Source organism: Acinonyx jubatus, chromosome A2, assembly GCF_027475565.1.
Source record: "Acinonyx jubatus isolate Ajub_Pintada_27869175 chromosome A2, VMU_Ajub_asm_v1.0, whole genome shotgun sequence".
NCBI lineage: Eukaryota > Metazoa > Chordata > Mammalia > Carnivora > Felidae > Acinonyx > Acinonyx jubatus.
The window spans coordinates 52676662-52690843 of NC_069383.1; the positions used below are offsets into that span (position 1 = coordinate 52676662).

At 41.5% G+C, this 14182-nt stretch overlaps 1 protein-coding gene across 3 annotated transcripts in view; it reads right to left on the reverse strand.

Annotated features, from left to right (window-relative positions):
* The window catches only part of CCDC126 (coiled-coil domain containing 126), a 40330-nt gene extending 26463 nt beyond the window's left edge, over positions 1–13867 (reverse strand). The window contains exons 1-2 of one of the 3 annotated variants that reach the window (XM_027075126.2): positions 13597–13862; positions 13095–13174 (exon numbers count right to left, since the gene is read on the reverse strand). The gene's annotated coding sequence lies outside the window, so the exon portion shown is untranslated. Of the gene's footprint in view, positions 1–107; positions 127–13094; positions 13175–13596 lie in introns of those variants that run through there. The other 2 variants (XM_015081014.3, XM_053218303.1) reach the window with 2 other exon arrangements.
* Between the last annotated feature and the right edge of the window lie 315 nt (positions 13868–14182).

The window sequence follows — 14182 nt, forward strand, 5'->3', positions numbered from 1 at the left end:
AGAATATTCTTCACACATCTATTAAATATATTATTCCTTAGAGATTTTTCTTCACTGGTTCAGATGTCTTTTTAAGTCTGATCTGTGTGCCACGTTATCTGACCTACCACCAGCAGAGGACCAAGCAGGTCCTTCTGAAGCAGTCACAATAGGGTTCTAAAGATGGCATGGTAACAAAATCAGAAAAGTGACATCACTGGAGAATTAAGAGCATAGACTCCTAGGTATTTTGGCAAATGAAGGTTAAAATGACAGCCTGGAAAGTTTCAGGTCACTATACATCTCTAAGGCCAAAACGGAAGATACCCAAATCCAGAGGCAAAGAGGGTACTTCAGTTAAATAACAGCAACAGCCTTGCTACAATCACTTACTTTGTACCAGATTCTGCTTTAACTAAATTTTCACAACTCCTACACTAAGAATGTTTTCACTTAGCAGGTGAAAAAAACTGAGGCAAAGAGAAGTTAAATAATTTGTCCAAGGTCATACAACTGGATAGAGATAAGATGGTAGAGATAAGATTCAAAGCTCAGGCTCTGAACCTCTGCCCCTCTTTTGTAGGAATGGCAATAAAATAGTAACAGCAGAAACTGCAGCCATGAACAACTACTGAGTTCTTATAAATACTTCACAAGGGCTATTTCATTCATTATCTGCAATAACCTCAAAAGAAAGTTGTTATTCTCCCATTAAAGATGATCACATTAAAGCTTAGAGAGGTGCTTAACCTGACAGATTTTTACACAGGCAACTCACCTTGCCTGAACTTTGGCAAGAGCTCCAAGTTCAGAATGTATACCTCCATTCGGGGTCTGTCCTTTCCTTTATCTTATTTTATTTTTTTTAATTTTTTTTTCAACATTTATTTATTTTTGGGACAGAGAGAGACAGAGCATGAACGGGGGAGGGGCAGAGAGAGAGGGAGACACAGAATCGGAAACAGGCTCCAGGCTCCAAGCCATCAGCCCAGAGCCCGACGCGGGGCTCGAACTAACGGACAGCGAGATCGTGACCTGGCTGAAGTCGGACGCTCAACCGACTGCGCCACCCAGGCGCCCCATGTCCTTTCCTTTAAAAGAGGTCCTTAAACTCAGCCCTATTAGAACTCCTAAGTTTTACGGAACTCCAGTAAAATGACAAATCACAGGACTGTAAAAGCATTAGGCAGAGAACAGGAGATTGGCAGAGGAAGGAGGGGTTGAAAGTCAAACACAGGGAGTCTCTAAGAGATAAAGTCCTTCCGATTAGGTACAGGCTGAACAATGAAAGCTGCACACCACCACGAACTTTGACTAAAGGATGAGTGGCAGTACCAACACCAGACACAGAGAGAAAACACACTGATGGTGGACAAGACAGAACATTAGCTAAGGAGAATATGCCCCCAAAGTAATAAATCCCAAAGAAAAAGAAAACCTAGTCTAAACCTAGTGTTTCTCAGTGTGGCAGGCCCAAAGACAAATAAAGAGCCCCTTATTCCTCCATATTAACTGTATACCATCTGACTATTAAATTCAGAGAAGCCTACTAGGAAGGTCTTCATAGCCTTGACTCTCCTTAGAAGGTATCTGGCTCATTACTGCCCTCAACAAAATTAAAGCACACCATCTCAGAGGGAAGTCAAGAAGCTTTATAGGGACTACTATTCTAAATTCTTCATATGCTTTATAACTTGCTTGTGTTTGTTACGTGTTTTTCTTTCTTTAAGTTTATTTATTTATTTGAGAGAATGAGAGTGAAGGAGAGGCAGAGGGAGAGGGAGAGAGAGAATCCCTAGCAGGCTCTGCACTGTCAGCACAGAGCCCGATATGGGGCTCAAACCCAAGAACCGTGAGATCATGACCTGAGCCAAAGTCAGATGCATAACATGCATAACTGACTCGGCCACTGAAGCGCCCCTGTTACACATTTCTCTATCTTGATAAGAAGTTAAACATTTAACATAAAAAGGGTTTGTTTTTGAGAACCGCAAAGAGGTGAGAAGTCAGGAACTGTTAATCCCACTCGACACTACGGAACTAAAGAAGGACACCAAGGAGTGTGGGAGCTACCAGGGAAAAAAGACACCCTGGAGCCTTCTCCAAGTAAAAAAGATGGCTGGGAGCCAGCTTATACCTGACAAACTGACAAATGGCTGAGTAGTTCAAAGGCACAAGAGGATTTTCTGAAACTAGCCAAGAAGGCCTGAAAGCTATTCTAAGGGTTCATTTCCATAAGTAATTCCAAGCAAGCCCAGCAGAGGTGACTAAGATTCCCAAAAGGATACAATTATGCCTTTGGTCTCTCCTCAGTATGCTATATATTAAAAGCACCTGGAGAGTTTTAAAAATATCCCCATGCCAGGTCACACCCCATACCAATTAAATTAGAATGTCTAGGAGGTGGGAACCACACATCCATTTTTGTTTTTTAAAGAGCCCTAAATTATTCCAATGTGCATCAAAGTCTGGGAACCACTCTCCAAATCTCAAGTTTCTTCATGAAGCAGCAATGAGAGCTACACTCATTGTAGCTCTAGGACCACTCATTGTAGGACCACTAAATTCAATGTTACAAGTCAGTTCATCAGGTGTAACAGAGGCTGCTTACTTGGACCTACCTATAATGATCCTAAAGAGGAAGGGGTAAGGGGGAGAAAAAACAGGTATCTTTGTTGTAACCCAAGTCACTCCTGCCAGGGCAAGCTAAGTCCTATATTTACTAGGCGAGGCAGAGGTGGACTGAAGAGAAAATAACTTCTATCAGTACCACTTTAGTCCCTATGATCAACAGGAATATACTGTTCTGTTCCCTGAAAGATATTTTTTGTGATGCCATATAGAAAGAAAAAAGCAGACAAGAAGACTTTAGTTGTTTCGCAACTAAAGGTAATTTACTCTAGTAGTTCTAAAGAGAAATTATTCTTAGACTCAATCTTCAGGAAAGAAAAAGGAAAAAAAGGGAAGGGTTTAAGATCTCCTGTCTGGGCAATGTTCAAAGCTGCAAGTGACTAAGGAACTTGCATTCTGAACATCCCCTATGTTTCTCTAGGTTTCACATAAGGATCCAGCTCCTGGAAGGCCACCTAAGTCACGATGGAGATAATTACTAGACCTAAAAGGCCTACATTGTCGCTAAGAACCTATGGCTACCATCTAGCACAGTATTTATTAGAGTCCTTTCTCAACCAAAATAGTATATACTCTAAAAACTTTGAATCCCAAATTCTAGGCCACCATATTAACTGTCTACCAATGACTAAAAGTCAAATGTCATATTTGGCCCAAATAGTTTTTAAAGGAAAAAAAAAAAAACATCACCTTCATCATTATTTTGACCTAAGACAGACTCAATATTTTTAGTATTCCCAGGGGAAAGTTCCTGCCCCACTGCAGAAATTACAAAAGGCCCAAAAGCAGAAGAATGAAGGAGAGGAGACATATTTAAAATGAAGTATCTGTAGAGCACTGTATATGAAGAGGGAGCAGAGTGTGGTCCAGATATCACCTCTCCAACTAGATTCCTGCAGCTCTTTCTTGAGTGGGTTCCCAGATTCCTCTCCAACCCCACTTCAGGCCACTGTCCTCAGAGCAGCCAAAATGTTCTTTTAAAAACAAGTCATGACTTGAATAGTCACAATTTGAATGGTTCTCAAAGGAGATATGCAAATAAACAATAAGCACATGGAAAGATGCCCAAATCTCTAATCACTAAGGAAATGCAAATTAAAACCACAATCAGATACCACTTCATACCCATTATTAAGATTATATGAAAGGCATCAGAGTATACCACCCCAAAATATGCCACATTGGTTTAAGGATTATTTTGAAGTGAAGATGACTAAGAAACAGCAGATGCAGGAAGGGTTCCATGCCCTTCACTCCACCTTTCTTCCTAAAAGCAAGACATGGATTTCCCACCAGAAATGTGAGAACATTCTTACCAAGGGAGACAGGGAGTTGAGGCTGAGATGAATCTGTACAAACACATCTTAAACAACCCTTGTCTTCAGTTAGTTTCCCCATATATTTACCTTCTCACAATTTACTACTTCTAGAAGCTAAAACTCCTTTTCCTTTGTCTTGTCAGATCTCCACAATTTATGGTTCTTTGGCTAAATGATACATAAGCTCTCTCAGGCCTAACCGCTTCTTTAGAGTTTTCATTTCATTTCTGTGATGCTCTCATTTGCATATGAAATAAACCTTTTCTTCCTGTTAATCTGTCTTTTGTCAGTTTAATTTGCAGAGCCCTGGATACTGAACCTAAGAAGGTAGGGTAAAAAAAGTTTTCTTTCCCTATAACAATTACTAAAACACACACACACACACACACACACACACACACACACACGTTAGTAGCTGTGGAGAAATTGGAACCCTTGTGCACTGCTAGTGGGAATGAAAAATGGTGCAGCCACTGTGGGAAACAGTGTGTCAGTTCCTCAAAAAAATTAAACACAAAATTACCATATAAGCCAGCAATACCACTTCTGGGGATAATCACAAAAGATTTGAAAGCAGGGACTCATAGATACCCATGCACCTATGTTCACTGTAGCATTATTCAACAATAGCCAAAAGGTGGAAATAACGCAAGTATTCAACAAATGAACAAATAAACAAAATGTGGTATATACATACAATGGAATAGTACTCAGATTTAAATGGGAATAAAATTCTGATACAAGCTTCAACATGGATGAACCTTCAAGACATCATAGGAAGGGGCACCTGGCTGGCTCAGTGGGTGGAGCATACGACTCTTGGTCATGAGTTCAAGCCCTGCATTGGGCATGGAGCCTACTTTAAAATAATAATAATAATAATAATAAAAATTAAAAAATAAGTTAATAAACCAGACACAAAAGGACAAATATTGCATGATTTCACTTATGACAGGTACTTAGAACAGTTAGATACATAGAAACAGAAAGTAGAATGGTAGTTAACAGAGGCTGAGGGAAAAAAGGAGGGTGGATAGGAGAATGGAGAGTTATGGTTTAAAGTTTAAGGTATAGGGGCGCCTGGGTGGTTCAGTCGGTTAGCGTCAGACTTCAGCTGGGATCATGATCTTGCGGTTTGTGAGTTCGAGCCCCGCATCGGGCTCTGTGCTGTCAGTTCGGAGCCTGGAGCCTGCTTCGGATTCTGTGTCTCTCCCTCTCTCTGCCCCTCCCATGCTCTTGCTCTGTTTCTTGGTCTTTCAATAATAAATAAACATTAAAAAAATCTTTTCTAAATAAATAAAGTTTAAGGTATAGAGTTTTACTTTGGGATGATGAAAAAGTTCTGGAGATGTATAATGGTGATGGTTGCACAACACTTGTGAATGCATTCGATGCCCCCCAACTGTACACCTAAAAACGGTACATTTCATGTTACATATTTTTTACCACACACACACGCACACACACACACACACAAAATCGTATCACATCACTCCCGTTTAAAACCCCTTCAACAATTTCCCACTGCACTTAGAATAAAATTAAAACTCTTTACATCAGGCCACAAGGCCCTGCAAAATCTGACTTCTGCCCTTATCTCTTGTGTACTAATCGCACACCACTTTCACCTTGCCCACTGTGCTACAGTCACACTAGGCAAGACTAACCAAATTCTTTCTAACCTTAGGGTCTATATACAACTACTCTTCACCTGCTTGGAATGCTCTCCCAGCCAGCTTGTTCCTTTTCATTTTTCAGTATTTAGCTCAAATGTCGCCTCTTCAAAAAGTAACACTCCCACTCCTGCCCCACCTCCAGCCTCAAGGTACGCCATATGAAACTACATATTCTATCTTTAAAACCTTGAGCAAGTTATTTTATCTCCCTAGACCCTGATGTCCTCATTTATGTAATGGGGACAACAGTAATTACCTAATATTAATAAAGATAAATGGCACCCCATACTACTCAATATACACTAACATTTATTAGAGTCAGGCACTACTGCAGCAATGCCACTAATTCTTGATAATCTGAGTAATGTGAGTTAATACAGGAGATGTTTTACTAAACCCAAATAAAACTCCTCTGATTAGCTCTCATGGCCCTCCATAATCCAGTCCCCAAAGGCAAATTTATTTCCCGTTAGTCAAAAAAATATTTCCCCCAATCAAGCCACTATTCTCACTGTCTCATACAATAATAATAATACCTTAACATTTATATGTATTTTTATTTATGAAACATGCTTCCTTATATCCTCTCATTCAGTAAGTTAGCAGCTATCAGAGAGGCTGCAGGCTTGAACAAGTTTCCACTCAGAATTTGTGGACAACATGAAATACTTCATTGATACTAGTCCCTGAAGAACTATCCAGTCCTAAAAGATGGCATAATGGCATACTGTTGGTGGCAAGAGTTCATCTTCTAAATAGCCTAAAATGAGACTAGAGTATCTGTTTAAATGCTTAGCCAGAAGGATTTCAAATCCTCATCACCTTATTGTAGTCCATGCTGATCTTTTTTCTTTTTTTAAGTAGGCTCCACAGCCAGTGTGGAGCCCAACGCAAGGCTTGAACTCAGAACCCTAAGACCTGAACTGAGATCAAAAGTCAGTCACTTAACTGAGCAACCCAGGTGGCCCTAAGCTGATCTTCTTCTAACTCTCACAGCATATTACTTTATATCAGCTGATTCTATACATCACATCTTCTCATCCAGTCATGACCCTTGTCCCATCAATCCCAGGTTCCTAAGGACAAGAGTAACAGGTCCCCCACTGCTGCCACAACTCCCAGAGCCCAAGGAACAATCAGTAGAACTACTCTATAATTTACTTAAAGCCCATCCCTGAGCCCAACCCCACCTTCTCCCAAGCAGCAATGTGACCTCTCTGCAGTGTTTTTGGTGGGTAAAGGGGCAGAAAAGATGGAAGTTTTGAGATAAAATTGAAGTATCTTCAATTATCCATTTGGGCGCTGGAAGGACTTGAGAAGAAATCTAACCTAATCCCCTGATATTTCACATGAAATAAAACCCAGGGATGTGAAGTATCTTACCTAAAATGAGACAATTAGTGGCAGAAACTGTATTGGTCTATAACACAGGTCCTGACTTACTATTTAGGTTTTCTCTATACCACACTACTTTCTTTACCTCCACTAGGAAGGCTAGGTTTGTAAATACTGAATGAATTATAACATTAAATGAAAGCCTGTTCTCTGTTCTCGTGGCATTTAGGGCAATGATCCTAAAATTCTGAAATTTTACTTAAATCTGAAATAACTACTCATTAAATTATCAAGTAGGCACATTAAAGTTTCAAATACACCTCATTCCCATAACTCAAAGTATTACAAAGTTGCTACAACACGAATTTAGGAGGGGCACCTGGGTGGCTCAGTTGGTTAAACCTAACTCTTGATTCTGGCTCAGGTCATGATCTCATGGTTTGTGAGATGGAGCCCCACAACAGTTAGTCTCTTTCATCTCTGTCCCTCCCCCAACTAATGCCATGTGTGCTCTCTCTCAAAATAAATACATAAACATTAAAAAAAAAAAAAAAGGATTTAAGAAGTCTTAAAGCTTAGGTTTTTTTACATAAGCAAACAACAATGGAAAAATATATGAAGTAAAGCACAGATAAATATAAGGTCTTCTGGATGGAGACACCTTCACAATGACCAGCCAAGCACTGATAGGAAAAAACATTTTTCCAGAAAAAAGAATTTGGGGGAGAAGGAAGGCTGCATAAAGGTGTAGGCTCAAACACAACTTTTGCTATATGAAGTTTCATTTAAAGCATGAAAGAACTGGGGTACCTGGGTAGCTCATCAGCTAGGCATCTGACTTCGGCTCAGGTCATGATCTCACAGCTCGGCTTGTGAATTTGAGCCCCTGTCGGGCTGGGCTCTGCACTGACATCTCAGAGCCTAGAGTCTGCTTAGGATTCTGTGTCTCCCTCTCTCTCTCTCTGCCCCTTCCCCGCTCACACTCTGTCTCTCCTTCAAAAATAAATAAACATTAAAAAAAATGTTTTTAATAAAATAAAGCATGAAAGAACTTGCTTGGTTTATTCATTCATTTGCTCACTTATTTATTCACATTTATTGAAGTACCTACTATGTGCCAGAAACTGGAGATGTGAAAGGTGAAACAAGATGGGATTCTTTTTCTTCTGGAGATTACGTTTTAGTTGGAGTGAGACAATAAACAAACACAGAAACAAGTTAAATTCAGCTTGTCACAAACTGCTATGGAGAAAATAAACAGGGTGATGTGAGGATATATGAGGAGTCTATGTGAAGTATCAGGTCAAGAAAGCCCCATTAAGGAGGTCTCATCTGAGAAAGAAGAGGAAGTAGAGTCTGGTTCCAATTTCCTTCCAACGAAAACCTTTAGAATTCTTTTCTGACCAGAATCTTGGGAGCAGGCAGTAAATTCCTTAATCTTAGCCTCCTCAGTACAAACAAATGAGAATGGGAGGGATCCTAGTCCCCAGCATGGAATGGTTTGGTTTGGAGAAATCATCCAAAGTGAACAGAAGGAAACCCACAAGCAAAGAAAGTTCAGTGTTCTCCTTTCTTATAAGAATGGCAGTTCCACTGTTTGGTAATATACAGTAATAGTAATAATCTGATATGGCGATCTTTGCACAAAAAAATATATCCCCATTGGCATTTTCTAATATATGAAGGGGGCAATGTGGCAAGATGGGGTACGGAATACAGTCTAGGTAGCAATCTACCAGTGTATTAAGTTACAATTGTTATTAAGCATTTTAAATACAAATTTTCAAACTCTAAAATATTCCTTGTTAAAGGGCATAAAGGTAGAAAAAGAAAAACATAGGGAAACTTTTTTCTTAGTTTTCACATTTATTACAGGCCTTGATGTCTCTACTCCAATGCACAAGATCTTTGGAGATTTGGAGATCTGTAAGTCTCCAAAGATCTGTTCAAAGTTCTATTATTCCATTTACCAAATAACAAACATGCAAACAAGTAGATATTAAGCAATTTTTTAGTGGTTTCTCCCTAGCCAGGGACCTAAAGACAAATATATTAGTCCAAATTATTACTATGGTAAAGACAGAGGATCAATGAGTATTGAAACTATAACACTCTCATTTTAAGGAAAAGGAAAGTGAAGCATAAAGAGGACTGATGATTACCCAATGGCAAACAAATGGGGGGAAATTAGACAAACTCTCAACCCAGGACCCCCGTGTTTTTCAAAAGCAAGGAACAAAACTCAACAGTTTGCAAATGGCGCTTCAAAAAAAAAAAAAAAAAAAAAAAAAAGATAAAATAGAAGCGATCAAAGTAGACTGTATCCACTGCAGATTTTTGTTTTACATCAGTTTTCTTTCCGTTATATACCTATTTTTTTTCATACACAGACACACACATGCACACACACAAAATTTATTTATGGAGTCTTGACATAAAAAAGATCTCTTGCTATGGGTTGCAGTCAAAAATTTTCAAAACACTTTATTTCACACTACCTGTCTTAAATACTTGCTTCTATTTCTTATATAAACACTGCAATAGCAACATTAAAAACCATTAATGGATGGTAATCCTACCTAAAAAAAATCTGCCCTTCAAATACGGTTTTTGCATTTACTCAGTGCTCTTGCTTTTTGCACTCTTTATGACTAGAGCTCAAGTAACCATCAACAGCAATAGTAGCAACCAGCAAGCAAAGAAGCTCTCACTCAGCTAAAGGTGCTATGAGAGGAAAAGAGAGGATAAAATAGGCAGAGAGAGAAAAAATAGGACCTGAAGTCCCTGGGTGGGGAAAAACACATATTTTGGAACAATGCTGGGAGTGTCTGACCAGAGCAAGCCGCCACCCCCCCCCCCCCCCCCCCCCCCCCCCCCCCCGCCCAACACGCTTAACATCTCTCTTAAGAATGTAACAGACACCACCTTCTCCCCCTCAGGTTTCCCTCAAGAATTTGACAAAAGACCATAAAACCTACGACCCACAAGGAAAGATTTGGCCACAGACCACCCCTCATACAATGGAAACAAGGCAATCAGGAATGGACAACCCAGCACCTAGAATTGTTCAGCCAATAAGGGTAGAGCTTGAGAGGATCAAGGGGGAAGAGGGTGGGGGGCGGCGACCAGAACCTTATAAAACAAGGACCCTTGCCTATTGTCGGTGGGCATTCACTTCAAATGCCCCCTCTCTGTAAGAGAGCTTTCCTACTACTCTTACTTTCTAATTTTATACTCTAATAAACTTTTGCCCGCTGCTCATTTTGTGTCCACCTCTTCTTTCTTCAAAGTGGTGAGACAATGAACCCTGGGTAGTTAGGTAAAAAATCCTGCGACGGTGCCACAAGAATCAGTGCCTATTAGTCTCCTAAGGAATTTACAGTTAGAGAAGCACATATTCTTTACAAAAAGACATGGTGTGTTTACCAGAACTCAGAGGTTCAGACAATTCCCTCCAAAAAAAAACTCAGAAATAAGTCCTCCATAGACTTGACCTCAGAATATAACTTTAGGGGGAAGAGCCCATTCTTAAAATATTTTTTCTACATAATATTGCCAGAGGCTAATATCTAGGGAAAAACATTAACATAGGACACAGCCATCCACTACTAATTAGGTCTAAAATTTAAAATGAGAACTGCCTTGGGGCACCTGGCTGGCTCAGAGGAGCATGCAACTTTTGATCTTGGGATCTTGAGTTTGAACCCCACATTGGGTGTAGAGATTAGTTTAAAAAAATAAATTATTTTTAAAAATAATAAAATAAAATAAAATGTGGACTGCCTTGAGAGAAGCTACACTAAAATTCCAGGTGAGATATAGAAACATATCTCAAGATATCAGATTGTTTTTGGATGGCATATTTGGGATTAAAGAGAGAAGACAATAGCTCTGAAGAGTACAAAGATAAAAGAAAATGGGTAAAGTAATTCAAGGTTAAGAAGAGCAAACGTTAGGGCAAAAGGGAAACTACTCAATCACTATGCCATAGCAAAAGTTTAATCTAAAATATATTAGGCAGTGCCATATATTTCAGTCACCTGCCCACAGCCTCAGCCAATCATGCTTTGTGCCACATGAGCCCACATCCCCTTCCACAGCTAACTAGACTACCACTGGGCACCTTTGCTTGAGGCTTTGGGGGAAAAAGAACCCCTAGGAAAACAAGGATGTTAGGAATAGAAGCAAAAGGAAAAGAATTCACAAAAAGAAACAATGATGTTGGATCAGAATTGACAAACTAGAGTTAAAAAGAAATAGGCATAATAAGTAAACAGGCAATGAGTAAAATAAAAGACACACAGTAGAGTGGAAGAGAACTAAGCATGTCAAAAGTGTAAACAACACATGGGCAGTTCATGAAAGAATGAACTCGTCAATAGAGATTCTTATTTGTGGCAGCTTTCTAGTTCCTACATGTGTATTCCTCAAGCTGGGGCGGGGAGGCAGGGGGAAGGCAGGGAGTGGACCCTAAGACACAAATATATGACTAAAAGAGCTTATACTAATTTGTTCCATGCTAAAAAGAACACCTAAAAATCTTTTTCATTTAAAGTCTGGAATCAGAACAATTCACTATGTTAGGCATGAGGAAAATGAGGAACACAAAGGAATATAAGGTTATACAGATCGTGCCAGAGCTAGGACAAAAAATAAGGTCTCCTATTTCCTTAGTCCATTACTCTCTGTCCTACACTGCACTAACACCAACATAAACACTTTTTTTTTTCAAAATGAGTATTTTTGCCACATATTTTTAAATGACTCAGAAATCTTTATATACATATGTCCTGTCCCACAGTTTAAGTTTTCCCTTTACTTACTCTCTAGCTCTCTGTTATCCTTATGAAGTACATTCATTAGATTTCTCCTTCTTGAATTTTTTAAAATGCATCAGTCGCTAAAGACATGACACAGAAAATTTATCAGGCCCTACTAGCTTTTCTCTCGCTATACTTGTACATTCAAAAACAGCATTCCTCGAGGCATATTACTTCACATATCACACAAAAGTGTTTGAACCCAAACTAGTACAGAACATTTTCTTTTCTTTTTTTAATGTTTATTCATTTATTTTTGAATCAGAGTGAGCAAACAGGGAAGGGGCAGAAAGCGAGAGGGAAAGACAGAATCCCACGCAGGCTCTGCACTCGAACTCACAAACTACAGGATCATGACCTGAGCTGAAATCCAGAGTTGGCCTCTTAACCCACTGTGCCACCCAGATGCCCCAAAATAGACATTTTCGATGAAAAAAAAAATCAACTAAGGACCATAAACATTTCCTTAAAGAAAAACTCATCGCCAATGTTAGTAAGTAGCAGGAGAGAACAGTGCAAGAACCAAACCTATAGAGGGACTAATGTGTAACGTTCCAAATCCCTCCTTATGAATTTTACTGCACTCATTCAAGATGTTCTGCGAAGGAAACTGCCACTTGCAAACAAAATTCCCTAAGGGGGAAAATTACTAACCAGTGGGAAAGTGTAGAGAGAGAGGTGGAAAAAAGTTGACGTAGGGTAAAGGTGGTGAAGCCCCACGTCAGGACTGCAGAACACCTAGATGCTTACCCTGCTGAAACAAACACTTAAGCTCCTCTAAAGAGTCTCCCAAAGGACACAGCTGGGGGGGGGGGGGGGTGTGCGCGGGGAGGGGATGGTGAATAAGTCCTTGTATCTCCAGAGCTGATCCACAGAAAAGCAGAGTCATCAATTTCCTAAGAACATTCTCAGCCATCTTAAAACAGTGGCAATGAAGAAGCCAGCGTATTTTAAAGAATACCTTGCTTAGGTTTAAGGTGAACAAAGTATAAAGTGAAGAACACACAATCTAGGGTACAAATGATTAAACAAAGAAAAGCACAAAACTCATAAATCCAGAGGCCACTTCAGTGTAACTAATGCAAGTATCATATTCAAAGGACTTTTTCGTCATATGAATTAATGGCGTTGTAAGCATTATTATTTTTTTATTCCAACAACTTAAAGGTGTGTTTTGTTATCTCCATTTGACTGCCGAGAAACCTTTAATTAACCAAGGTCACAAAGCCAGGCAGTGACTCGATCAGGATGGAAATCCGGGTTGTCTGAGCCACTCTTAGAACCGCTTTCGAGTACAAGTCACAGTCAACACGGCAGTTTAAGTTCATCCTTACCAGTCACCCAGCTGCTGAGTTTGAAGAGGGGGTAAAAAAGGGGCATTTGACTTTCTCCCTCAAAGTAGAACACAGCTGAGCTGTCAAATGCAGAAAAAGAAGTGAGTGCGGCTGCCCCGCGGACGCTCCATCCCTGCACCAGGTCCATCGCTCCCCCGCGCTAGTGGCCACGGGACCGAGCCCGCCCCGCTCAGATCAAGCAGCCTGAGCCCCGCTCGGTTCTGCGCCCGGGGCCGACGGGGCCACAGCTGTCAGACCCGGAGGGACAGGGACAAAGAGCCTCCACAGCCGCGGGCTACCGGCCGATCCCGAGCCTGGTCTCTGCGGACACCTGGGGCAGCGGCCCGGGTGGGGCGGGGGGTGGGGGGCTGGGGGAGGTAAGGACGGGACAAGGCGGAGGAGCGGCCGCCGGGCCTGAGGGGAATACCGTAAAGGCGCGCGCCGGGCGAACGGAGACGTCTCCACACACCCTCCACCTTCTCTCTCGCCCCTTCCCCATTACCTTGCCAGTGGGCTTCTTGTCAGTGTCGCCGGCCGCCAACAGGCTCCCGAGCCGGGGCGGCGCAGCGAAAGTCGATTAGCAGGCGTCAGCTGCGTCCCGTGCTCACGAAGCAGCCTCGAGGTCGGGATGGAAAAAGGCCGAGATTGAGAATCAGGGACAAGGTGGTTCCCAGCTTGGAGAGATTCTACTCTTCTCGTCCCTCGCAGTCCGCTTCCGCTCCGCCTCCCGGCCCGTCCTGGCCCTTCCCCCACTTCGGAGACCAGCCGATTGCGGCGCGCTGTATTATGGGGGATGTAGTCCCGGAACGCGGAAGAGGCGGCACGTGCTTGTAGCCCAACTGCACCTACTCCTGGGGCAGGACGACGCCGTTGCGTGGCAACCAGAGGAAGCGGCCGGCTTCTTCTCCAGGATTGGAAGATGAGCTTACGAGAGGCAGACGCTCTGCCTTAACTCACTGCAGGAGATGAACCGAGAGTGTGGGCGTCTTAACGCCCGACCCTCCCCAGGAAACTAATGATTCCAAGGCTGTGAGCTGGAGGCAAAGGGGCTTACTAGTGATTAAAAGGGTGCTGCAGGCAAGAATGCC